This window comes from Fringilla coelebs (genome assembly GCF_963513975.1).
Source record: "Fringilla coelebs genome assembly, chromosome: 15".
Classification (NCBI taxonomy): domain Eukaryota; kingdom Metazoa; phylum Chordata; class Aves; order Passeriformes; family Fringillidae; genus Fringilla; species Fringilla coelebs.
In genome coordinates, this window is record NC_140041.1 from 9063576 (window position 1) to 9087931 (window position 24356).

Below are 24356 nucleotides of genomic sequence, written 5' to 3' on the forward strand. Positions count from 1 at the left end.
AGAATGCAGATCTTAAGTAAATGCTTCAGCAAATTTGCTCTTCAAAACCATGGATATTCAGGACTGCTTCCTAAGGTTGTGGAAATTACTGCTTAGTTGGCTAGAACTGCTCTAGTTTGTACAAGTTGAGATCAAGCCCCAAATCTCCCGGCTCATGTGGAGCCTCCCAAATCTCTCCCTCAAGCTCATCATTCCTGTCAAAGAATGGCTTTATTTTTGACCACTTTATTTTAGGCATTTAATTAATGATCACACAGAAAAGGAATTTTAAAAAGATCCTTACTGCTCTTTAAAGCTACGACTCTCTTAAGGCAAAGCTGTTGAAGCAACTTTCTGAATCATTACATTAGGCAGCTCTCAATTGCCAGTGCTACTCTTCCTATTTTACCTCCAGGAAAAGCATTGGCCATCTAAAAACAGAGCAATCCCAGCTGCTTTCCTGCCAGGGGCAGTGCCAGCCCTGGGGCAATCCCAGTAAATGCAATATTGGTAGGATTATCTAAAACAGTGATTTTGTGTCCCTCTGTGTCCTCTTTGTGCTGCCCTAGAGTGTGGGAGCTCTGAGCATCTCTGAAGAGAAAGAAACACTGCCTCCCAAAAGTATTCCCTCTGCTAGCAGGCTCAGAGCTGACCATTAATAGTAGCAAAGGCTCTACATTTGCATTTTCAATTCCTCACTTAGCTCAGGAATTTCAGCTCATCACATAATCCCTTATGCTCATTATGTCTCCAGTGTAGGAAGAAAAAAAATTAGCACAAAATAGCTGCTTTATAATAATCTGAGAGCTGCTCACCTGACAAGCTGCAGTGGTGGGGAGCATTGCTGAACCTTCACATTCAAACTAGGAAGTATTAAATATTATACAAGCTGTTTGCTTGTTGTTCGTGTCAAAGCAGGAGGGCCTGGGCTAACCCTTGGAGAGAAGAAAAGGGAGAATAAATAGATCATCAGCTGCTGCAGAAAATGTCCTGCCAGTGATCTTGGATTTATGAATTCATACGTAGGCACATCTCCGCACAGAGCTGAATTGTCTAGTCATTTTAAAGATAAATATTGCAGATGGGTGAATAATTCACTCGTACAAATGTTCACTGGAAACAAATTAACTGGCTTGTGTGTACAGGTAATGTGAAATCGTAACAGTTATTCCACTGAATGTTTGAGAAGGCAGTTTCTAGAATTCATCCAGCCTGTCTCAGCAAGCACCTAAGCTACCAAAATCTTCAAAAACAGCTTTAGAGTCTTGTCCAATGTTAACTTCCAGGTTCCAGAGGGGATGTTAATTAGATTAGCACAGTGTGCATACAGAATACTGCAGCTAGGACAGCTGGCAGTGATCTTTCCAGAAGTAAACACGCCGCTGTATTTCACACAGAAATGTCAGCACCAACACCTATTTAAAGTCAGATTGGAATAGAGGGGATTTTAAAATACAGGCTCGAGGCGTGTTTTCAGCTTGCCCAGGAATTGCTCACACTGTGCCCCACCACCAAGAGGAAGATGCTGTGATGAATCCATAGGCATTTATCACCCACCAGATTAAGTCTATAAAAAGGGGATTATGGGCAGTCCATTTGCAGCACAACACAGACATAAAACTATAATAAGTTACGGAGATAATGAAGCAGCAGGACATAAAAACTGCACACAAAGACAGCCTGTGCTCTCAGAACCAACAATTCACTTAGAAGCACACCTTCCCTGCAAGCCTCTTTATAACCACCCATGCTGTTTCCTTTATCTCATTTAGGAGAATTCCCAGAGGTTGGAAGTGAAAAGTACAATTATCTGCTAGGCTGGCTGAGTGTTTTCACTCTAAAATCCTTTTCCCTTCCTCACTGCAGTCACAGTCCCAGTCCCTGTTTAGGATAGAGGGACCAAGCACAGCTTCCCAAACACAGCCTCAGCAGAGCTGTGAGCCTGTTGATTTTACTTATGGTCCCAGGGGACACAGACCTACATAAATCTACAAATAATAATTTTTACCTCTTAATTCAGCTCAAAAAAGCAGAAAAACACACCAAGGAAGGAGAGCTTTACCCAAAATGTTGTTTGCTCAAAAAGATCAATTTGATCAAAAGAAAATGGATCATATCACTGAAAAATCCTGCCTCCAAAAGGAAGAGTCATCGATCTGCTTCCAAACAATATCACCAGTCATTAGCTGGGCTATACTAAATGTTCCATCTAATTTTTCCAGCTTCCCTTTCTATTTCCTTCCCCTTGCTCTTTGAATTTGACTTTGCCATGGTCTGAGGAGGAAAGCCCTTAATCAAATGTAGCCTTTGCTAAAGGAATATTTCTGAGGCAGACCTGTGTAAATACACAATATCTCAATTACCCTCCAATAGCTGTAGCATTCTTGGTTTGAAATGTTGCCCTCTGATGGCCTCCACCATGCCATCCATCACAGTGACCATTTGAAGGCCCACAGTACACTAATAACAGGAAAGGCATTTCGGGAGCACAGCCAAGCTGCCCGTGATATACACCAACGGCTGAATGGAAATATTTTATTTTCACAGCAGCCAATATATGAGACACAGCTACAGGGATTTGAATATGATACTCAGGCTCATTAGTAAAGCAAGCACAGATAACAAGGATTTACTGAATGTTACTGTCTGACTTGGCCAGCTTTCCCAAAGGGATCATTAAGATGCTAAGAAAGTTTTTTGTCTGTATTTTTGGGGGAATTTAGTCTGCTTTCAGGAGTTCCTGCATGTTCAGCAGAAAAACTTCCAGATATTCGAGTTCTGCTTGCCCCAAACTCAGACAAGTAGCACTTTTGTGTGAAGGATCTTTAACAAGTTGGCCTGTGAGTACTTTGCACCTCCTACAGCCACTCTGGTGCTCCCTGGTTCTGTCCATGGGTGGGAGCAGCCCCAGGGCACAGGATGGGGAGCACAGCTTCAGGCAAAGAAAACATTGCTTCTGCTGAGCACAGGGGTCACCCAAACAGCAGCTGTTGCCAAAAGACACATGGTCAGCAAACAGTTCTGCAAACCTTCCTTACAGAAAACAAAACCCCCTCTTTTGTGGCCATCACCACACCACTCACGTCAGTGGCTGCTGTGCTGCACTGGTTCACACCTTGGGGATTTTTTGCATGAATATACACCCTGAAGGTGGCATCACCTGGACTTTGGCAACTGGCCAGCAAGAGACAAGATTCACTTGGGGTAAAACTTCCACTTTTTTTCCCAAGCACATAAGCACAGATTTTCTCTATAAGTCAAAAATTACTGAGATTTGCAAGGTCCTTTTGAACCACATTTTATCCTGACCCTTCCTACCCTATGTTAGTGTAATGTTCAAATTACAAGGCACATAAAAGTCACTTCTGATACTTCATTAATGAGTCTGCAGAATACAGAAGGTCCAAATTTATTCCCCTCAAGTTCTGAACAGGTGATGAGTGGTTTTATGTGCTTGAACTGCAATGTGCTCCTCATTGCCTTTAATCTGCCTTTGCAGCTCTGTTCAGGAAAGGTTGATCTTAGAGAAGTGTTTACTTCAGCTTAATTCATTAATGTTTATGAAGTGCTGTCAAAATACAAAGTGTTGTATGTTTAGTGAGGGTGACTTTAACATTATTGTGGCTTCAACTAATACATAAATAATCATGGGACAAAGTGGTGTCGAATAACTGTCATTGTGGCTATTGCCTCTACTCAGAGCTCATTTTTGTCCTTTCACTATACTACAGAACTTTGTTTGCCTGTTTACAAGTGAAGCATGATGCACCCTGGTTCTACATATCTTCTTCAGTCTGCCTAAAATTAACAGGTTTTCAGGGGTTTTAAGGTCAATGCCAAGTCCTTTTGAGCACAGGAGTTTAATTCATGGCTTAGACAGCAAGGTTTGCATGGAGAGCTATGAGCTTTTATTAAACCAGCGAATACACCTAAAGAACAAAATTGCTTTTGGGCACACAAGCTCTTCTTATGTCAGAAACTCTGCCTTGTGCAGAGGCCCAGAGCACAGCTTCAGCTGCATCACTATTGCATTTGTACTGGGTTAACCTTGAACAGAAACCATTTTATTTCTGAACAGTAGCCATTTCCTCCTAGAATGATATTAAAAAGAGAGCAGATTTCTTTATTCCCCCTGCTAGGTCAGCAAGGGCACATCTTCATGGTACCATGGAAGGTAGTACAGAGGCATCAGAAATAGCATTGACCCAAGGTGGCAAGGGCAGCTCAACACCACACAAACACCAGCTGGTCCTGAATGACACACCTCTGTCAGTGCACTGGTAAAGCCAGCCTAGCTTTTGACTTGGTTCTGCTCAATTATAGAATGATCTTGTCCTTTTAGGATAGACATGTCCTAAATTTGAGTATGGATGGGGCAGTATCAGCAAACTTTGCTTTGGACCAGTGGCACAGCCTGGTGTGGGATGGAGCACATGTCCATGCAAACACTGCTGTGGTCCTACCCACAGGATAAAAAAGTGTCACCCTCTCATTACACATATCCTCATTTTGGGGTTTCTCCCATCACTACAAACGCTTGAAGATGCACCAATCATTTGTTCATTGGTTACAGGGATCATCAGTAATTTGCACTCCTTTTAAGTTCCATTTCAAACTAAATGGATCTTCTATTGGAGTCACTTGGGGAAAAATCAGTTTTCTGCCTAAGCAAGACTTCACATCAATCAGGTTAATAGGAGTGTTAGAACATTTCCTAATTATAACTACAAACATTTGCAGGCTTCCTAGTGATGAGCACTCATCCCATGCCATTGTGGTAAATCACCTGGGGCTGCCTGCTGAGGAAGCACAAAGCCAGCAGGATGGCAGCAGCCCTCAGCCCGCCCTGCGCTGGGTGCATCATTAGCAGGGACTGACACGGGGTCCTGGTCCTCAGGCTGATAAAGCACAGACCTAACGTGGGTGGGCACTGAGGTGGTGCCCCTGGCCAGGTTCACATGGATGTCACTCCCATACAAAGTTCTTTCCTTGTTCCATTTAATATCCTGACACCAGTTCCAGGGCAGCCCCTTGTCGCGCTTTTCCAGCCTCGGGCTATGGCAGTGAGCTCAGGTGAGAGCAAGGGAGAGAGGTCAGCCTGGAAGAGAAGAGCACCTGCTAGCTTCAAGGCCAGCAAGGAAATAGCAGAGTCTCAAGTCTATAAACTAAAAAAAAAAATTTATATCAAAGGCACTTAAAAGTGATATGATTGATCTGAGTTATTAAGTATTAGCCAAACACTCAGCTGAGTGAAAAAACTCATAACGTGCACATAAAACTGCACTCACAGTAAAAGCACAGGCAAACATACCCCAGCACACTCCCAGTGTCCTCACTTCAGTGGGACGAAATATAATTATTTAATTCTCCAGATTTATTTCAGAATTTGCTCAACCTAACAGAGAAGTGGCACTGCCACAGTTACAGATATCACTGCCCTGCCCAGCTGTATCTATCTGAAAAATTCCATTGTCAGTTATTTCCTGTGCTTGGCAAAAATTTTTGAACCCAAAATGCATAAGCACCACCTATGCCTTTAAGGTATATAAGGTATATATATTCTCATGCCTTTCTGTAGGATTTGCCCACTTCTCTCTCATTAATACAAACGGAGATAAGTGATTAAAATTAATGTACCAGTTTCAAACTGCCCCGTATCCATTAATCCCATCATAGTCAAAAGCATCTTGGAAAGTACCTATACTGCAGATCTTGAGTTGGGATTTTTAAAGTGCTATTAATAGTACATACTTATCAAAAAGTACCTAGCTAGCACAGGCACTCGCACCTTCTTAAATTTTAATAACTTCAATAACTTAGTTTCAATTTAGCTTTCAGGGCATTGGAAGAACCTCTCTTGTTGGAGCCTTTGCCTGAGGCTTTGCACTGGGAAGGAGTTGGCCGAGCATCAACATCAAAGATGTGCAACCAGCTTAGTAATGTGCTCCATGTTTGAATAAAGTCCCCAAAGAAGCTCACTTGGATTTTTTTCCTCAAAGAAAAAAATTGCAATTTCTCTGCAAAGAGCATGCCTTGCTGTAGACACTGGATTGTGTAAGATTGTCCTGGTGTTAATCATCAAATTTTGGTTTAGTTTGGAAGGGTCCTTACAGCTAATCTCCTTCCACCCTCTGCCATGGGCAGGAGCACCTTCCACTAGACCAGGTTACTCCAAATCATATTGAACCTGGCCTTGGACACTTCCAGGGATGGGACAGTTTGTTAGGGTTTGAGAGTTTACATTTTTGGGGGGAGTTTTGGTGAGTTTTTTTAACTGAGCTGCAACTATGCAAGACAAAATTTGCAAAATCTCTTTACAGAGTCAGTGAATGTATTCTTGAAAGAAATAATACACCAGAAAATATGGGACAGGTTCTTGAACTGCTTCCAAGTAGGATGGGAAAAGTCATCACCCAAAGCAAGATAACTGAAAGGCTCCATCCACCTCAGTTATTTCCTTCAACTCCTCCCTAAATCAAACCATTTGTTTCCCACATTTACTCACTGAGATACTTGCATTGAAAGCAGCACCCTTAATTCCCAAGATACTCTCTATTGCTTACTCCTCAATTAAAAATCAGCCTGACTTGCCTCAGAAATTGTTTGGTTGTATCAGGAAAAACATGATGTCAGGAGCAGATGGGAAATAACAGGAAGAGAAGACAAATTCTTTAAGAAATGGGGATTCTGTTTTCATGCAAATTCTGTTTAATAAGAAAAGTTTAGATCTAAGCAGAAAACAGTGTATGTGAAGAGCTGCTCCAAATGTAATTGCTTCTAAACATAATCCTTCTCAATCTTTCCCAGCAACTAGGAACATTTCTTTAAGTATTCTTTCCTCTTCTCTCTTGCAGTATTTCCCACTGACTTTAATAAAGTACTGTATAATCACCTGAGTTTTGGAAGCATTTGAGCAACAAACAGAAGTTACTGGGAGAAAAAAAAAAAGTTTTTCATTGCTGGCAGGTGTTTCTAAGAGCTTTTACAAAGTTTTGTTGGGTAGTTTTTCAAGCTGACTCACATTCATATATAATACAGATATCTGATGCTGGTTTTAGTTGTTTTATACCTATGAATGTGCACATGCAAGGGGGATTGCATAAACACAAAATCACATTTTGCTTCTCAGATAAGAAAAATTTCTGAATATTTGAAAGGAAATTGCATTGGTATTATCTTTAAACAACTGAGTCCTCCCCATTTCTCTGTTTTCTCAGACATTCCAAAATAATAACCCAAGACATTAATTGGGAGGGCACTGGAAATCATCATATACCTTTTGGTCTTTGGAAACTAAGAATTAAATTACTGTAATTGGCAGCTTATTAACAGGAAAATTATGCTAAACAACTTCATGTTACTGTCAGGAATTACATTTGGTAAGCTGTGAAGATGAGGCCCTTGGTGCAACATTTGCATTTTCTCATTTAGAAAGAACAATGATAATAGATGAGTGAAGCATATACAAATTATACACCAAAGAACATTTGCATGGCTGTAAAAAGGCTATCTTGATACTGGAGTGATTAAGCCTGTTATTCATTAAGATACAGGAGTAAGGGGGAAGTAGGGAGCACATTAACTTATTTAGAGGCATATATAAAGTGAACTTCAGTCCAAAACATATGAATTTCAAGCAGACCTGGATTGTAATAGCATCTGATTATATTGCATTTTTTATGCAGTGTTAGTATCAGGGTTTTTTCCTTGTATTAGATGGGGTCTGAAGATGTAATAGTGACAATCTCTATTGGTACCCATGTCTTTGTTTTGGCTGCCACCTCCCCAAATCCTTTGCCTGTTTATTCACTGTTTCTCCTGGAAAGCAGTGAACCCTGTGAAACATGTCATGGATATGAGCCAAGCAGCCTATCCACAGAAAACCACACCACTTAATCCAGAAACTGTGGTTTTTTGGAAGCTTTTCTCTATGAGCAATTTCCACTACCTGTCCTGAAGTCTTAGCAGTTGACAGCCTTCAAAGAAGGATGATTTTATATATCACCAGTTCCTATAAGCAAGGGAAGATAATAGCAAAGCAGGGGAAAATTGGGTCATTCTAATGCCCTGATGAAAACCAAGAGGGACAGCACACTCAGTGACATGGGCTGCCTCTGTGAAACCAGGACACTGTGTCCTGCTCCCCATTTGTACATAGCTGTCTTCTCATCCAGGAAACTCTGAAGCACAGAGAGTTCAAATAAGTTAGTAACTCCAAAATTTGACTGGCCTAAGGAGAAATTTGTTGGCTGAAATGAGATGTCTTTAGGATTTGAGCAGTCCCTTGTACAATGGCAGTTTCAGAAGTTCTCATTCGATATCACAGTCTGTAGGAAAGACCCTTCCCCTTTCAAACCCTTGTCAGTTATTTACAGAGATGAGCCATGAGAAATTTATGTAAGGATGGGGGCTTGTAAGACTGCAGCAGGGAAAGCCACAGATCAGGAGGAAGAGTTGCAATAAAAAGACTGTTTCCATGGCTGTCACAGGGTTATAGTCCCAGATGTTTGTCTAACCTAGTTTTGAAGCCTTTTAAAATGTACTGCATGGGGAGGGTGATGTCTTGTTTTAGCACTATTCCCACCTTTTCTTATCTTCAACATTAGAAAAGCTGTTCCCTAATGCCCAGTTTTGCTCTCCTTCAGTATGAACCTGTTTCTTCTTGACACAAGGGTAAAAGAATTATACCAATCTTTTCTGTAGCAACCTTTTACATCCTTGGAGACACTGATAATTTCTATCTCGACTGTCTGCCCCTTGTTTTAAGCAATTCCAGTTGAGACCTGCTCGTGGGTTCAGTGGAACTGGCCACAGGTGTCCATGGGAGCAAGAATAATTATTAAATGCTGGTTCTCAGAAAAATTGAGCTGTGGCTCAATGTGAAATATTTGCTGGAATTGTACAACAGGAGTAGCATCACCACAGTGTAATATCTGCTGTGAGCTGGAGGAAGGACTCCTAGAAGGTGTTCCAATAATCTGTAGTGGTTTTGGTGCTGGAGAGATGCAGTGGCCAATGTGCCTGAGGATGGGCAGCAGGGTGGCTGCAGAGTGCCCTCAGTGCACAGATACAATTCCCAGAGTATTTATTACAATTATTTATGATGAACAAGGCAGCTGACAGATTGTGGAACACCCTCTGGCACACCTCTGTTTCCCAAAAAAGAAGTCACTGTTCAGTTGGCTTTTGTAGCTCTGAGTGACCAAGGCTGCTTGGCCCCTCTGGGTGGCTGCTCTGACTCCAGCACAGCTCCTGCACCATGGATCACATCTCCCTCCACCTCACAAACCCATGTGCACTACCTTTGAAAGCAGCAACTCACACATAACAATATAGAGCTCACTTTCCCTGCATAATTAGTTTGGAATCTGATCCCAACATCTTAATTAGGCCTGACCCCTGGAGTATTTGACCTAGCATCATTTGCCAGCTCCAAAATATGGTTACATCCACACTGCAAATAAGCATCCTCCCAGCAGCTGGCGTTTCTGTATGAGTAATTTCAATGTCATTCTCCTCTTACAGTAGAGCCAAGTGCAGGAATCCTTGGGATGCTGCTGCAGCCCCACACCCCTGACTGCCCTACACCTGGCTGCACTCCCATTGCATTCCTGCATCAGTGCCAAAGCTGGGGTTACACTCTCTTAGGATAACCTATTTAGTTAAACTAGGCTGACTGTAGCAGCATGCAACTCACCCTGGACTCGCTACCTAATTATATTCCCAGCAGATTTCCAGAGAAAGAATTCTCAGTAAAGATTTCCCTGAGCTCCCTGCAGTCACTGCTAGCCAACTTGAGCAACCTCTCAGCCCACTGGGATCTACCTGCAAGGGCTTCAGACACACCTTTATCTCTAGGAAAGGCAGCAAAAGAAGCAGCAGGGGAGCAGTGTAGATCATAGGCTGAGTGTGGACCTCATAAAGCATCCCCACATTTATAGACATGAAACACTTCACCAGGGAGCAGAGCTCGGGTTTGTGAGCAGGGCTGTATCGCTGAGCACAGGCAGAGCCTGGTCCCTGAAGCATAGCAGGGAAAGCAGGTCTCAGTATTCCTCCAAGGAAAGCAGCCCATACATTATGCAAAGAATTTACTGTTGGGTTTGAAATACTGCATGATAGGAAGAATGAAACACGTGTCAGATGTTAGCCGTGACGCTTAAAGCGCACAGAAGCCACGCAGATAGTGCAGCAAGAGGGATGATATAAAAGTAGAAATTAGTATCTATATTTTTAAGCAAAGCTTTAAATGCACTTTGTTTCATTTTACAGACCTGAACCCAGTCTATAGGTGTTTAATGTAGTGCCCTTATTTTTGAAGCTAAGGCACATAAAACACAAAAGCAAGCTCAGCACCCAAAAAACTCCCAATGTTGCTTTGACAAAATTAGCATTCACACAGGAAGCAGACACAACTTGCTGCAGTTCAGGTCCTGGTTCTCTCATGCTCAGGGGAGGCAGAAGGAGAAAATCACCTCCACCTTATTGCTGGAGGTAATTTGTTTCCCCATCTCCATCAGTCAGGAATCAGCTCCCAATCCTTGTGTTGTTTGTTCACTCCCCAGCTGAGAGAGAAGGACTCACTTGCTCTGCTATTTCCTCTCACCCTGGAACATCTGCCCTGGCCTGAATTCCTCCCTATTACTGTGCTAGCAATCACTAACCTCACTAACCTTCCCTGGAACAGCAGTGGTAATTTAGTGGTGCCTGAGTTATGGTCAGGCTCTCACACCATTCGAGGCAGTGGGAGCCCTGCCATGAGTTTCACTGGGTATTTACCTGCCATTTCACTCCCATGGAAATTCCTCTATTTCCTTAACACACTGAATTACCTGAGAATGCAGGGGCTGTGATTCATTTTTTATCTGATATCCTCTCTCTTGACCCTGTGGTGTAAAGCTTTGTAGGAAAGGCTATAGAGCACAAGAGGAGTTCAACAACTACCTTTAGCAGGGAGAGCATTTCTGTGCTCAAAAGAGAGCACAAACAAAATGGAGCCAAATAGCCACTAGGATCTTTTCATAAGCTGAGAAGTATCCCCAGTGCTGCAATCAAAGGGATGGACACATCACCCATCTACGAGATCAAAAATTTAAAAGGAAGAATGTGTGTTCATTACACTATTGAAAAGGCTGTTTGAAAGTCTTTCACTTGCCTTAGTCTTGGGTTTTCCTGTAATAATCAACATTTTGACTATTACAAGTCTTCCCATCAAAACCTGAGGTACACACAGAACACAAATACATTCCAGCGCTTCAACATTAAAGTAAAATTTTAGTCACTATGGCACTAATAAAAAAACCCCAAACCTTTCTACATTAGGAAATCTGTGATAAATCACCTTTTATTTAACTTCATATCAGACCTTGATGATACAAAAATCCTGGAAATGATCTATGGAGCCGAGTGGCATCCAGCATAGGACTCTTGAAAGTAGGACAATGCTTGTGCTCTCTGAAGATGTGACCTTCCCCCCAGCACAATACTGGATTGACCCCATCAGCACAGGAGGGCTTTGCCCAGCCCATTCCAGCCCAGTTTGCTGCAGTCCCATCCTGAGCTCCACCAGCCAGAGAGCAGAGTAATCCCCATCACTTTCAGACCTGGTGCTGGTTTACAGATACCACTACAACCTGTCACACCAAAAGGCAAATCTCCTGTTGATTTAAGGAAGAGGAGGATTAGGACCTGTGGTTTTTCATTTTATTTTGAATGTTTGCAGACCTCTCTTGTTATAGTTACATTATTTGTGCATGTATTAGCCCTGAGACTGGGCTGTGTAATTAGTTTCTGTCAATAATAGGAACTGACGAGCCTGTTCAAATCCACACTGCCTTGGCATTAATGTTTCATATACACACAAACATCCTCCGCCTTCCAAGAGGAAATTAGGTTGGTTTACTCAGAAAATCTTCAAATATGGCCAGCCACACACTGATTCCCAGCTCAGACTTACATGGACTTGTAAAACAAAAGGAAAAACAATAAAACTGGATGAAATGCTTACCCAGTGCTTCAATCCTCTGACTAAAACTGTGCAGCAACTTGCCACAAGCTCGGACCCACCTAGCCATGGTGTCTTGGGTTTGATTTGTGGCACTGATCATCCAATGTTATGGAAATGTGAAATTTTAAAAACACGTTGAAACTATAAAGAATTTAACCACGTCCTTAATTTTACACAGTGTCAGTGCAAGAGATTTAAAAAGCAATAAACAAACTTGTTACTGCAATAGAATCGAAGACAAATCATAAACTCACTAAAGTTACAGAGCTAAAATATGGTGCAGAGGATGGACAATGGCAACATTTATTCAATAAAACTCATTTATATGTAAAAGATTGAATAAAAATATATACCAGTATGCAGGCACAACAATTTATATAAGAGAAAAAAAAGTTTTATGGGCAAGATGTTTTATATTATGCATGCAAACATCACAGCTGCATGGGCAAAGGTGTTAACCACATCTGCAATCAGGCTGTAAAGTGCCACAGAGGTGATGGGAAATGTGGCACTAGCCATACAAAGGATGACATCTTAATTGTTTTCTGTAATAAGCCAACTGCAAGAGCTACTCCTATTTACTATTTGTCTTTTTTCCCCTGAGATATAAACTCAGTCCTCTATCTGCTTATGAAATCTAAATATATAAAGGCTTTTTCTTCAAGAATGATGGTGTATTAATTCTGATGGCTGGGTCAAATTTCAGCCTGGGTAATTGCTTTCTGCTAAGACATAGTTAAACTTATAGTTTTAATTTAAAGATGCTACTCCACAGTCTGCTGCCTGTGCTTTATTCAGCACACATTCAAACAATCTCCACTGAGGGAATCGGTATTTTGACATGTTACTTAAGTCCTGCTAAGGTTTACCTCAGCTACTAAAATTACAAGGACCTTATTTAATAATAGAAAAGGTCACCTTTACTTCCTCTGCCACAAATCTGGCCCAAATATTTGTTACATCTAGAGCTTGTGTGTGGATATGATACAGGCACAGACAAACAGGTAGAAAGATGCTGCAGGTTTTTCTATTCAAATACTTCTGCAGAGTTAACATGGGGACATGGCTCAGGGTAACAGCACTGCCCACAAATACAAGGGGAGCACCCAGGCAGATTTGCCACTGTGGTAACTAACAATCTTGTGGCAATCAATCAATTAACTGAATGTGAAAAACTAGTGAAGACAAGCTTGCAGATAAGAGTAAACAATCTGGGCTGGAATTGTGGAGGAGAAAGTGAAATTCCATTTCCAAGGCTGTCACAGGGATTTAAACGATCACTCAGGAGAAAGGTTTTCTTTTCTCCCTTTGTTTTTTCTTTATTTTCTCCAGGCTGAGGGTTTCCATAGATCTTCTCATTGATCTGAAGTGGCCAGGGGCAGAAAAAGCCAATTTTGTCTGCATTAGCTTGTCTCCCTTCCACTATAGCTTAACACGAAGAGAAATGCCACCCACACCCCAGAACGACTCCGTGCCAAAGGCTTGTCTCAGAAAGCAGGACTCGAGCCAAGCACTTCAAATCTGAAAGTCAAATGCTCCCCAAACCAGTGGAGGGAGAGATCCTGAACTGGTACCAGCCCACACACTCCTGCAGGCAAAGGCTCCAGGCAGTGGCCACGTGCAAATTGTGGAACAACTCACCCATGCATAAGTAGCATTGAGGTCTCTGGGTTTTTCCCCCCACCTTTTTTTGTTTTTTTTTTTTCAATTTGCAAAAGCATTTGCAGCCCAGACTTCTATTCTATTACTTTATAGCTTAAAAGTAAAAATCCCCATTACATAAGGTACCCTGGAAGGCCAGGACACAGGGCCCTGCAGGTGGGCCAGCAGCTATGTGCATGGAAGGGGATCTTGCATAAAAGTGTTTCGTTCTCTGCTTGTAAAGTCTCTGGCAGCAGTCGCCGAGGGAGCTGCACTTGTCCAATTACATTTAGGAAATGCCTCAAAACCAGAACATATTTTTTTTTAACAGAGAAACTCTTTTTTCCCTCCAGTCCCCCGTCCCTCAAATGAGCTAAAGAGCCCCTTTTCCAAGACCATCGAACTGAATTTGCCTTTTGAGAGGAGTTCAAATGTTTTGTGGCCGAGGAGCACTTGCCTGCTGCCTTCCAGCTCTCACTGAGTCCCAGTGGCAGAGAAAATTTTTGTGGGAGAGGACCCCAAACCCACACTGATGATAGATGATCCTCAGTCCCCACTGAAAAGGGGTTCAGGACTGCTTCCTTCTGTGCTCTAAAGTCAGCAGAAGCTGGAACAATAAGCGCCATTTATAAATCTCTCCCTGTTTGCACCCTGCACAGAGGTTATCTGGTTTGCCTTTCTCCAGCGCTGCATATAACTATCACAAAGTACATCAGTGCAGCCATACAGTGTCATTTTTGTAATTAAAGCCCCTGACATTGACTTTCCCATTTAACCTGCTGTATTGGCACTGCTCTCTGTTCTTCCTTTAATGTAGCTGCTGATCTTTCAAAGATCTTGGTTGCGTCTCAAAAGCCAGCTGGAGGTGGACTCTTCAAATAGAGTCAAAGAAAAATCGACATGAGGAAAGTTAACTAAACTTTAACTCAAAGAAAAGTTTTCTCTTCAGTTTGGAGCAAATACTGAGACCTGCTTTACTACAAAGCCACTCTGCCATATTGCCAAGGGCTTATGTTTGACTTAACACATACACAGTTAATCGCCTGGCCAAAAGAGTTGAAACCTGGGAAAATGAGAAAAATGGTCATCATAAATGTCATATTAAAGGGGAAGATCATAAGTGTGAAGTAGAAGGCTGAATTGTTCCTGTATCTTTATTTAATCACAGCAACTGCATTCATTCTCTAGACTGCAACACAATGGGGCCATCTGTGCTCAAACAGGAATAACTATAAAAATACCAGACAACCAGATCAAGAGTGGGAAAGTAAATTCAGATGGAGTGAAATCTATAGCACACTTTGCCTGCTGAGTATTCACACATATAAAAATTGACGTTCAGGCTCAAGCATACCTAAATGCCATTGCACAAATGATCCTGGAAATTTCTGACTGTATTATGATAAAAACACTTTCTTTTGCTGACATGTTTACAGTGGCGCAATGGCTCACCAGAGTTAAGTGCTCAGGGGAGGAATTTCCTGAGAGACCATGGGGTACTTGTGTATGAAAGGGTTTGAGGCAACTTTTGAAATATCTGTCCTCTAAGGGCAGCATTGTGCTGGCAAAGAGGCCAGATCTGTCCTTGAGTCATATTTAATGGCATAAATCTCTAAGTACTTGCAAGCCTTGAAATAGAAGATACCAGAAACAGGACTGCCAAAAAATCACCTCTGCAAACTGAAGAGGCATCTGATAGTTACATGATAAGAAAATCCTTGATCTTTGGTCTTGTTGATATAAATTACACATCTTGGGGCTGCATATATTTATGTAGCTTTAGACAAATAATAGGAACTATGGGTTGGTTCTCGTAGCTCTATTTGCTTTCAAATTTAGAATAATGAATAAACCCTTGGGCACTCATTCTGGAAACTGAGACTGCCTTATGAGATTATCTGCAGCTCAATAGTCAGGGGACAAGGGAAATAAAAGGATTCACATTACGAATTTTATAATGACTTACTGCTCACTTATCTGAAAAATAGTTGGAGTCATAATTAGCCAGGCTTTTCGGTGCTTTAAGTTGCAGAGATTTCTACTGCTGCACACCTTAAAATTTGCATTTTAATGGACTAAAGATGTATATCAGTAATAGCACCAACAGATGCTCTCTTATCACTAGTATTAATACAATATACAGCTTAGGAGACTAACCCATTCACAGTACAGCAGGTTTGATCAATAAGGGAACAGAGTGACCAAAGCAAGTCAAATCTAAATGTCACTGTACTGACATGCCTCTAAATAGCAAACTCCAGCCTGCAGTCTGAGGTCAAGACCATATCAATGCCATGAGCATGAAGATGGTTCAGCCAGATGTGGTAAATACAGGGTTCATTTTCACCTGTGAGATTTTATGGGGAAAATTTAACTACAAAATGCAGCTGCCTATGGTAGAGCGGATTACTCATGAAAAACTCCCCAAATCCTAAGCATCATATTATGGACATTTAATTAACTACCATAGATTAACTACCAGTATTTCTATATAACAGATCTGCTGGTGCAGCTTCTTCCAGGTGGACACTGACAAAAGGAAGAGGCTGAGAAAAGCTGGCTACAGAAGGAAGATGGAAGATGCAACAATAGGTGATGGAGGCCTTCTGACATGAGGGGCTTCATCTCCAGATAATATTTTCCTCTGACATAAAGAATTTGAGAAAATGACATATTTTTCTCTTTGAAGATCAAAGAAATATTTAACTTGGGAAGATTGGATTAAGCAGGGATTAAGTTCACTGTTGAAACTGTCACTCCGTCGCTGGAGGGAACTGAGGGGCTGAGCTGCCTCCTTCTTGCCATGTGTTCCAATGTGCTTCTCTGAAATAATTTCTAGTTTTAGCTTTGCTTAACTGTGCATCAAAATGGTGGGGCTGGGAAGGGAAACCAGCTCTGCTTCCTCTCCTCAAACCTGGAAAAATCATGGTGTCAGCAGCCGACATAAACTTGAATAGTGGCAAAACTGCAGACAAGGAGTAAACATATAGGAAGACAGAGAGAGAACTGAGAGCTATATACAGGAAACTTAGTATTCCTAGTGAGTGAAGACTCTGGAGAAAATCCAAGAAGCATCTCATATTTTTAGTGAGGGTCTATGGTAAATGTGTGTAATTCAAGGACACATAATTCAACCAGAGAAGGATTGGATAAAACTGCTAAAGCCTTTCAAACCCTCTGGTCTTCCAGCAAGTTAAAATGGTGTTTGAAATACCCAGCACTTTGAGGGCTCTTTGCAATGGCAGCAAGTTGCCCTAAAGACAACTGAAATCAGCCCCAAAGAGAAGTGCAGAAACAGAACCTGGCTTGGGGTTTTGATTAGAACTGGCTGGAAAACAAAGATTCATTTAATAAATGGAAATGGATTTTAATTTGCATTATAATTGAAATGAGACACTTTGAGAGAAGCAGGAGAAGGAGGAATAGAGACAGAAAGGGGGTCAATACCCACGCTGTGGCATGGTGATTACCACCCTCCCTGCAATACAGGAGGTGTGGGTTCAAGCGCTGCCATCCCCAAAGGACCAAACCCTGTCAGTCCAATAAATAGTTGCTCTTAAAATAATCATGGAAGGACTCATATCAAATAAGAAATTTCTGTATCAGATTACTTTAACCACATTAATCAAAAGACCTACTCCATCTCCTCATCATCAACTGGAGCTCCTCATCAAAATGGAGCTCTGCAGAATATTCCCAAAAGGGAGCTGGGATGGCTCTGACTGACAACTCCAAGACCACATGTTCCTTAATGCCAGTCATTAAGAGATTTCCCTGCAACTAAAACTTCCTCAGTTTAAACCCCATGAGGTTCTGCAGTAATCTTTCATCTCTTAGAGTTAGGACAGTCCTTCACATCTGGAATTAACTCCTGTTGGCAGCACTGTTTAGCAGTAACTGCAGGGGGAATGGCATCATTCTTGAAAATGAAGAGCAGGTTTGGGGCTGTGCTAGTCAGGTGTCCTCCATAAATCTGAACTTCTTGTACCACAACTCTTGTTAATTGCTCTTTTCTCAGTGTTGAGTTAGTACAGGGAAATCATCAAACCAAAGCCAGAAGATGCTGAGGATGTTTTTTGGGGGTCAACAGGTCATAGATTTCTCTCAGGAAACAGCAGGCTCTGGAAGATGCTTATTTTGTTTTTTTATTTTAATGTACAGCTTTGACTTGTACATACCTTAATCAGAAAGTTTAATGTTTTCATCATCCAGCCATCCTGAATGGTTAAGACTGGCAGTTCTACTCATTAAACACACAGATGTTCTGAAGTTTGATTAGGAAACTGTAACAAACAGCCCCTGTTTTTTTAACAGGTAGAAAATAAGGTAGCAGAGTTGAAAATGCATGAGAAGTTACTTAAAGACTAAGAGTAATGCTGAAAAATCAGAGCCCCGTGGAGAAAACCTCAAATACCAAATAACTGGAGGCACCCAGGGAAGTGGGTTTTATTCCCAAAGCCAAGCAGAACACAGCTGGCTCCCTCCTCATCACAGCCATTTGAGTGAGGTTCAGGTGGGTGTAGAGCATCAGACAGCCCAGGCAGAGAAAGTAATCTTTACACCTTCCACAAAATCAAAGTTTTTACACACACCTGCCAAACAAGATATACTTCCAAAAAATAACAGATATTGGATACTTCCACTGGGGATTTTTCTGTATATGAAAGTTTAAAAAAAAAAAAGTAAAATTAAAAGAGAGCTTGAAAAACAATATTATTGTTTTCGGGTTCAGAGTATCATTCCTTTTCTTTGCATGTGGTGAAATTAAAGAGAGAAGGTGAAATCTTTTTGGTTTTAGTGACCTCAACTCTGTGCACAAACAGCTGGACATTTTGTATCACCAGCATCAGAGACACTCACAGTTATTGGATTTGTTCTCTTAATACCGCTCCTGACAAATGGAAACATCCATCCTATTTTAGAAAAAAGGGAACAGACTGACTGGACATGAGGTGTGTGGCTGAGCTAAAAAAGTAGTCTACAAATCCTAATCCAAGACCTCCTCTATTAAAATATCTTTGATGGACTCTCATCACTACATATGGGCCTGTAGGATTTAATCCACACTGAGCTGTCCCACGGGTTTCAGTGTTCCCTGAGTGCTCCAAAATATACGTAAAATTAGAAATTCACATGTGAAAATCTTTAACCTAAATACACATCCAAAACCCCTGTATGGACTAGATAGTGAGCAGGAATTTTAATACTTAATAGAGCAGTAATTCTCTGTTTGTCTTTGAAACCTCAATCACAATCATCCTTTCTATCTTTATAAGGTCTGTCCTTGGCCACAAGAACATCCTGTAAAACTCCTGAAGATCAGACTGTCAGATTCTTTGGTCACTTGTTCCATCAACTCATACCTGTGAACCCCCAGGTCAGTTTACTGATTTACTGCAAAAATACCACAAAACTTGTAGACAGGGTCCCAACACTCAAATTCAGAAATTCCATTACTTAGAAATCAGTGTAAGGGAATGAAACAGAAAGGAAAAAACTTGAGAATGAGCCCCAGTATTTACAAGCTTTCATTGCTAGAAAAATGTCTGAAGTCTTGACTTCAGACTGTTCCAAAAGATGCAATAGGACTGGATGAAAAGGCTTTCCTTTCTCCCTAACCATTTAACCTAGAGTGCTTTCCTTACTGAATTATGACTGCAGATTTTTGAGTTTGCTGTGAAACAAAAGATAGCTTGGTTTAAGTTAGAACTCCTTTCATTTTCCTAGTGACAGGAAAAGTAACAATGAGATCCCACCAGAGTCCAGACCCTTATTTGGGCTGGCTGAAATGCATCAGTGCCCATTGGAAATAAAGAGTCCAGGCAGGTTTTTTTCATTATATATTTATATTTCCTACAATGTGAGGGATATGCCCAGACAGGTTGTGTGTGGTCATGATGGGTATTCTTTCTTTCTCCAATATTTCTGTTACTGTGGAAGAGGGAGAAAAAAGAAAGTATGAAATACAAGGAGGAGATAAAAATCCCACATGGCTTTCAAATGTCCATTTATACATGTTTCTGTGCAACACACATCCTTCAGTGTCCCTGGTCCACTCAGAGGATGGCTTGGAAAATAGAGATAGACAGAAAGAAAGAAAGAGGAGATAAATTAATAGGTGTCTGTATGTGTGATGGTGCTTTATAGACTGAATCACAGGATGGTTTGTTTTGAAAGGGACCTCAAAGATCATCTCAGTCCAGCCTCCTGCCATGGGCAGGGACTTCCAGGTTGCTACAAGCCACTATCCCAGGTTTCTCAGGCTCTGCCCAACCTGGCCTTGAACACTTCCAGGGATGGGGCAGCCACAGCTGCTCTGGGCAGCCAGAGTGCCCCCTCAGAGCACAGATTTCCTCCCAGTGCCCAACCTGAACCTGCCCTCTGTCAGCGTGGAGTCATTACCTCTCGTCCTAGATGAGAGCTGCCTTAATGTGCTGTGCCTGAAGCCACTCTTTAGACAGCATTAAGCAGCTGAAGGACAAGTTCTGCACCTCCCAGCCAGCCCCAGGAGGACCTGAGGTGGTAACCCAAAAGGTGCATTAATACAGCAGCTCTGGGGAGTGCAGAACAAACTCTGCAATTTGGGTTAATGGCCACTGATCCTCCAGGGAAATAAGCCCGTTGCACTACATCTGTAGTCTGCTCGGGATTTCACTTCCAAGTATTTATGTCCTACCATGTCCTACTGGCATAAAGCAACTCTCTCCTCCACCAGTTTTACGAGGGTCTTTAAGTACACATAATTTTCAGTGTAATTGCATAGGAAGATGTGCATATTAAATATTACATTTACTGATGTGTCCTAAGGTACATGATTAATGGCTTCATTTTACCTGTCCTAAAAAGAGCAGAATTTTAATATAAAAAGCTGTGCAATGTTCACATTCCGGAGGGATTTCTGTGGGCTCAAATCCAAAATAAACTAATGAACAAATGAACTAGAGAAAATTCTAAAAACACACTCTGTGCTACTTTGGTTGAACCAGGAGAAATCCAGTGACCTGGGAATTAAACTGACGCAATTTGGTACCTCTTCAGGACATAAATTTTGTTGAAAGTTAACTGCTTCAGTGCTCAAGGGACTTTTCAGCCCCAGTCTTCAGTGGAAATAACATTCCAGCTTTTAAGTCATATTAAAAACATAAATGGTACAATATAAATATAAAATTTCTTACGCTTAATTTAGAGCAAGTCCCGAGCAGGGTGTAAATGACATTGCTTGGGCCGGGTGAAGAAGACTCCTGGGATCTGCTCTGAATTTCCTGGCTGACTTAGGGAGTGACTTTGGAACAAGTTGCACAGTCACCCTCCTCAAGCACCTGGTAAGTTAACCCAAGTAATGTACCCAAGTGCTGCTTAATCAAGTGCCTACACATCAACTGCTTTAGCTTATGCACCAAAGCTTAACCCCCTTTGATCAGTGTAAGGTCAGGTTGAGTCTGTGGGTCAGCTCTAACAGTGCTCTCCTCCATGGCTGCAGTTAGTTTTATAATAGGCATATCTGCAATATTAATTCACTACGCAAAATATTTACAAGTGAGAGTCTCCATTCTTATTCTGTGACCTTTTCTGGCAAATCACTCGTTATCCCTATCCTCTCTGAGCTCCAAGACCCTCCCTGTGCCCTCCTGGCAGGAGGTCAGGGTCAGAAGAGCCACGTTTCTGCAGAGTCAGGGGTTGCAATAGGAGATCTCTAACATACAAGAGGGAGCATTCTGCAGAGAGTCAGCTGCCCACAACCCACATCTGAAGTCTCAGCAGCACATCTCAGCCAAACAAGCAGCAGGTCTTTGCCCAGAGCTGCATGTGCCAGGTGAAGCCCTTTGTGGGACAAGAAGATACGAAGGAGAACTGACCCCACTGCTCCTGCCACCAGCCTGGCAAGGCAGAAATGAGTTCCCACAGCATCCTGCTCCACCCATAGCCCCTGCATAAAGCAAGCAGCTTCCCAGATGCAACCCCCAGGTGAAGGGGGCAATTTCCTAGTTGTACCTACCCCCAGCCCCTGGTTTCCCCAGTCTCTGAGTCCACACCACTGAGTTTTGCTCACTGTCACCTGGTATTTGGCAGTTCTCAGGGCTCATTTGATTCATGCAGCCTCTCACTGTACAGGAATCCCCAGGACTCCTCTTAGCTCCTCTGCCTCCAGAAATTGCTCCCTCTGCTTCACTTCCCAAGCTTCCCAGCATGGCATATTGGAGGGGCAACAAACCCCTCCAACCCAAGACAAAGTACCAAATAGCCTTCTTTTCCCTCATTCAATAATTTCTACAAATTATTTCAGTTCTAATACGAGCCTCTGATATCCTTTGTACCCTCCCACCTTTGCAGCTCCCATTTTTACAAGATTTTACATGTGTTCCCACTGCTATCTCCCTGATGTCCTCCTGGCAGCAGCTCCACTCCAAGCTGCCCCTTCAGCCGAGCACCATCAAGCCAGAGCAACAGCAGCCTAAAGGACCTGTTAGTAAGAAATCTAAAAGGCATAAACCCATTTCAGCACATTAAAAAAGGACTGCTTATTAGAGCTTTTCTGGTTGTTTTGAGCAACTCTTGTGATGGGAAAGACATAAGGGATTTAATGATTTTTTGGGGGTCCAATAAAATTTCCCAGATCTCACACAGCAATTTCAAAGTTCAAAGTGGTTGGTTGTGAGCCCCTGCTCTATTTCTTTATTTAACAAAAGATAAAATAAAGAAAGATACCAAAACCAGAAACATTAATCCCAGGTGAAATTGTGTTTTGAAGCTTTTGGAAGTTATCTTGTACCTGTTATCAGTCTAACTTGGAGCAAGAGTATATTTTTATAGAAACCCCTGAACCATACGTTTGCATCAGATTTGTTTGCAGACGTGGCAGACGATTACTGTGAAAACTTTGAAGAGTACTGGAGGTTTCACTACAGGAGGCTGAAAGAGTTTTTCAGAATCATTGTTGTATTAACACAAGGGAATAAAAAATTTAAAACTCTGAGCATAACCTCTGTGTTACTTTATCATGGAAATATGAGCTGTAGCATGCATCAGTGCCTGAATTATTCAAGTATCTGAAATGCATCTCATGACTTTGATACATTCCACAAAAAATACTGTGGACTTTTATCTAAAGATAGGAGTTAAAAATGAAAACAAATTGCTGGCAGATTCAGTTGGTAAACATCCTAGATAAAAATGTTAGATGGGATCTTCCTGTTTAACCTTGCCTATCTTCTCTCCAAACAGAGAAAATTATTTAGTAACAGAGGAAGTCTCTGAAGTCTGTTGGATTTAAACTATAAAAAGTAAATTTAAAATATGAAACTAAGCATTCCTAAACTTATTCAGACTTCTGGCCTTTGGGAAGTACCAACAGTGAGTCTGTGGCCCCCCTGGCAATCCTTCAACCTCCCTTGCCTAAGGAACTTCACCACTGCAACAGGGACAAAGACAGCAAAAAGCTGTGTGTTTTACCAGCCTTAAAAAGTCATCAATTTGTTCCCTTTAATTACTTTCTCTTGGCAATCCAATGAGTCAAGGACACCAGCATGCTGCAGCATCTGGGATTCATGCTGTGTTTTCTGAAGAGAAAGAGTAAATGGAAGTAGGTGTTGACATTGCATAAGAAACGTGGTATTTCTCAGCAGACCTAATGGTTATTACACAGGAACAAATGAAAGGTAAACTTTGCTGTGTGAGAGGCTTCTGTCAGCAATAAGGTACAGAGAAGGGAAATGCTTGGGTTGAATATAAAAAAAATACTGTCTCGATACAATTTATAAAATCAAATAATAGTCCACATTGACTGAGGATGTAACTTGATATAATTTCAACAGAGTCATGCAGATTCACAGCAGAAGTGAATTTTCTCAAACACATTTGCTGTTAATGAAAAGCTGCCCATGACATGGGAGCTGGCAAAGCTTTTTATGCTGAATGGCTCCAGAGAGCACCCTGGTGACAACGATGCAATTCAGCCCTGGATGGTGACAGTGTCCTCCCTCCAGGATGGAGCAGAGGTGGCAGTGGTCAAAGTGCAGGGGCAACCTCCAGTTCTCACTCTTTGTAAAATTTTCTATGTTTGAATATTGTCATCTTTTGGCAAACAAAGCCACAAAGTTCTTCATTTTTTTATAATGATTAGGCTGGTGTTGGAAGGAGGTTGTTTAATTTTAAGGCAAAGGGCCTTGGCAAAACACCCCATGAAGTCCATCTATGGACTTTGAGCTTTACAATTTATTTCCATCAGAAATGGGACCATTAAGTGACTGGACAGGAAGCCTCTGCATTTCAGCCTTCCCCATTTCCTCCTTCCAATTCCCACTTTTTTTTTTTTTTTTTGGAGGGGAAATCCCCCTTAATCTTTTCCTGAAGAACTTTCATCTCACCAAAAGCTGTAGAGCAATTCATTGGAGGAAACCCCCCCATGTGGGGAATGAGTGGCTTAGGTCACCTGCAGAAGCACTCAAGGGTATTAGTAAAAGTAGGGTTTGTATAAATTTGTCATCTATTCCCTGCCCAGGGCCCTTCCCTAACAGAGCTCTGAGGACTTTCTGTCCTTGACTCATGGGAACTCATTCTGTCTCCTGCTCTAGAAAAACCCCAGTGAGACAATGAGGGAGAAGGAGGGATTTGTTCTGATTTGTTCTGATTTGTTCTGATTTGTTCTTCCCTCTCTTTGAAGCTGCATTTGAGGACTGAAGGCTCTGCCCCACACCTCCCCAGGGCACAGGGGGCACAGGGTAAGATGAAC